The sequence below is a fragment of the Pinus tabuliformis genome, chromosome 1_1 (assembly GCF_031772625.1).
Source record: "Pinus tabuliformis cultivar Carrire ecotype Pingquan chromosome 1_1, CPIR1, whole genome shotgun sequence".
NCBI classification, from domain to species: Eukaryota; Viridiplantae; Streptophyta; class Pinopsida; order Pinales; family Pinaceae; genus Pinus; species Pinus tabuliformis.
The window spans coordinates 24,711,355-24,715,505 of record NC_142297.1 but is presented as its reverse complement, the minus strand read 5'-3'; the positions used below and the strand labels follow the sequence as shown (position 1 = coordinate 24,715,505).

General features: G+C 40.8%; 1 pseudogene; it reads left to right on the top strand.

Annotated features, from left to right (window-relative positions):
* Positions 1-703: 703 nt before the first annotated feature.
* On the top strand, positions 704-3,637 carry LOC149211426 (pentatricopeptide repeat-containing protein At4g19191, mitochondrial pseudogene; annotated as a pseudogene).
* Positions 3,638-4,151: the final 514 nt, after the last annotated feature.

Below are 4,151 nucleotides of genomic sequence, written 5' to 3'. Positions count from 1 at the left end.
CAAGTTATAGTTGTTAAACTTCAAAATTTTAGGTGTCTTACATTTTTTTGATAGTGCTGAATCCATTTCCACCATCAAAACACGATTCAAAAAGTGCATTTACAAGATTTTTTGAAATTTTTTAACCCAAATTCCGGCCACTTTTAATGATCCAGGCAATTCCTCTATGTCGTTAGACGAAATATCCTGTTAGACGAAATATCCTCTACTTCCGGCGACATATAATTTAGACAAGGATAACCGGACCGTATGAAACCCAAAAAGGAAGAGAGTCCGTCAAAGGGGAAGAGAGAGTCCCGGAAAAGAAGGAAAAATAGAAACCCATGTACCGATAAGGCGAGAAAGACTAAAACCACCCTCCAAGGTTTATAGGTACCCAGCAAAGACACAGAACTGGAAGGACAGCAGAAACGACTAAGTATAAAATATCTCCAGTCCTTCATGCATGGTTACCTTAGCATAGCCTCGAATCATGATCTCCAGAACCGTTTTCATTGCTGGAAGTTGCCTGGTTCCATAGCCGCCATTGCTTCTTGTAATCACAATCCAATTTGAAATTCACACACGCACCTTTCTCTATACGAGTTGAAGAATGAACTCCTTTTTATCTAGAAATTTGCCATATGAAAATTCATTCATGGATTCTTGAAATCCGTTTGAATTGATAAATGGCTTTTGTTCACAGTTATTCTCCTTCAGTATCATGGCTTTGGCTTTTTCAGTACTGGGAGTGGAATTGGCTTCGCATTTGCAGCGTTCCCGCATCTTCAACAAATTCAGAAGCCGGGAAAAAATTCAAGTGCTCTTCTCTGTACATGATTTTGAAACAAAATCTATACACAATGAGATCACTGTTAATGAACAACCCACACCAGCACAATTACAAGTCAACAATACCATGGGCTCTGATATTATTCAGACATATATCTATTATCTCCTGCAGGCGTGTGAAAGCTTGAAAGAGCTGAATCAGGTCCATGCTAACTTAATTATAAAAGGATTTAACAAAATTGCATTTGTGAAAACCAAACTTCTTACCATATATGCCAAGTACAGAAGTGTGGCGGATGCACGCAAAGTGTTTGACGAAATGTGTAACCCAAATGTTTTCATATGGAATTTGATGATCGGTGAGCATGCCAGGAATGGATTCCATGAAGAAGCCATTGAGCTCTATTTCCAAATGCATGTTGCAGGCATTTGGCCCAACAAGTTCACATTCCCGGCCGTGCTAAAGGCGTGTGCCGCTGTATCTGCTCTTCAAGAAGGTAAGCAGATTCATGATCACACTATCAGAGCTGGATTTGCTTTTGATGTTTACGTGGGGAATTCTCTTGTAACTATGTATGCAAAATCTGGGAGTTTGGAGGATGCATGCCATGTGTTTGAGAAAATGCTTGAACGAGATGTTGTGTCATGGAATGCTGTGATTGTTGGATGTGCGCAAAATGGATATGGAGATGAGGCATTGGAGTTATTTGATCGAATGAAATCTGAAAATGTGATGCCAGATTCGGTCACCGTGGCAAGTGCACTCCAAGCATGCGCGCAATCGGGAGATCTGCAAAAGGGCAAGTGGATTCATAACTATGCTCTTCATTTTGGATTTCAGTCTGATGTTTCTGTGTTGAATGCTCTCCTAGCTATGTATGCCAAGTGTGGAAGTTTAGAATTTACACGTCAAATGTTTGACATGATGTCTCAACGAAATGTAGTCTCATGGAACACAATTATTGCTGGTTATGCGCAGAACGGTGATGCTGGGGAGGCCTTGACACTGTTTAATCAGATGCAACTGGCAGACATGAAAGCTGATTCGGTTACCATGGTGAGTGTATCGACGGCATGTGGGCAATTGGCATCTTTGAATCAAGGTAATAGGATCCATGGTTATGTATTGAAATGTGGATTGGAACCAGATGTTGCTGTGGGAACTTCCCTTGTTGACATGTATGGAAAATGTGGGGCTGTAGATATGGCATATGCCTTGTTTGACAAAATGCCTAGAAGAAATGTGGTTTCGTGGAGTGCAATGATTGCTGCATATGCACAAAATGGATATGCCAATATGGCCTTAGCTCTCTTTAATCAAATGCAACTGAATAACATGAAACCGAACTCAGTCACTATGGTTAGTTGTGTGCTGGCATGTGCTCATTTAGCATCTCTGCAACAAGGCATGTGTAATCATGGCTACATTATTAAAAGTGGATTCGAGTCCGAGGTTGTTGTTGGGACTGCCCTCATAGATATGTATGCAAAATGCAAGAGTATAGATATTGCGGAGCAATTGTTTAAAAGAATGGGTAGAAAAAATTTGGTGTCATGGAATGCAATGCTTGCTGGTTATGCTGAGAACAGTGATGATAAGGCCTTTGCACTTTTTAATCAAATGCTACTAGAATCTATAAAACCCAACTCAAGCACCATGGTGAGTGCCCTCTCAGCATGTTCCCATCCGGGGGCTCTGCAACAAGGAAAATGGATCCATGATTACATGATTCAAAGTAATTTTGAAACGGATATCTTTGTAGAAAATTCCCTTGTAGCCATGTATGCCAGGTGTGGGGACATAGAAGCTGCACGCCAATTGTTTGAGATGATGCCCACAACAAACGTGGTCTCATGGAATACAATGATTGCTGGTTATGTGCAAAGTGGACATGCCCACGATGCCTTCACACTCTTGAATCGAATGCAACCTGATGAGTTACCTGACTCTGTGACTCTGGTGAGTGTGCTTCCGGCATGTGCCCATTTAGCAGCTTTACAACAAGGTAAGTCTATTCATTGTTATATAATAAGAAATGGATTTGAGCTGGATGTTGTTGTTGGGACTGCCCTTATCGACATGTATGCCAAATGTGGGAAGATACATATGGCACAGCAAATTTTTGACAGTATGTCAGCAAGAAACGTGGCATCATGGAATACAATTATAGCTGGATATGGCATGCATGGGCTTGGTAAGGATGCCCTGGAATTTTTTGAGAGAATGCAAAATGTGGGCACACAACCGGATCATATTACATTTGTCTGTCTTCTGACTGCATGCAGTCATGCAGGTATGGTGGAAAAGGGTTGGGACTACTTTAATTGCATGACTCAAGATTATTCCATCCCACCCGGGGTTGAGCACTATGCATGCATGGTAGATCTCCTTGGGCGTGCTGGGCATATAGACGAGGCACTTGACTTTGTTAAAAAGATGCCAATAGAACCTGGAGCTAGTGTATTAGGAGCCCTGCTTGGTGCATGCAGAATTCACAACAATATAGAGATTGGAGAACAAGTTGCAGACCTTCTTTTACAGTTAGAGCCTCAGTATGCTGGATATTATGTACTTCTGTCAAACATCTATGCCACAGCTGGCAGATGGAATGATGTAGTAAAGGTGCGAAAAATGATGAAGTACAGGGGAATAAAAAAGATACCAGGATACAGCTTGATTGAAGTAAATAATAGGATTCATACATTCATTGTTGAAGAGAGATCACATACTCGATCTGAGAAAATTTATGCAACACTAGAAACATTGTCTGGGAAGCTGGAGGCGGCACATACTGTGCCAGACACAAACCGTGTGCTGCATAATGAGGATGAAAAGGTGAAAAAAAACACACTTTACAGTCAGTGAGATGCTAGCTATTGCCTTTGGGCTTATTTGCACAAGCTATGGGACACCTATCTGTATCACAAAAATCCTATGTGTGTGTGGTGACTGCTACAATGCCACTAAATTCATCTCCAGGATTGTTAGACAAGAGATTATATTCACACCATTTCCATCATTTCAAGGATGGATTTTGCTTATCAAGATTACTGGTTAGTTGGAAATTTGGAATCAAATTGAGGGACACATATTAAGTGTGCAGTAATATAAATTGTGGATACCTTAGTCTAGTGGGTTAGCTCCATTGGTTAGAACCGACTAGTTTCAAGGAAATTTTTTTAATACGTAATGGGTTCAGGTCCGGAAGAGTCCCTTTGAGTTAGGAGTACATGTTGTACCCTGACAGCTTTTACCAGACGTGCCATTCATGGAATCTGATGAAGTATCTAGATGGTTTCCCCAAAGACATTTCCCATGAAAAAAATGAGTATACCTTATTTCAGATTGTGTTGCAAATACCTCTATATAAATGGAGTGT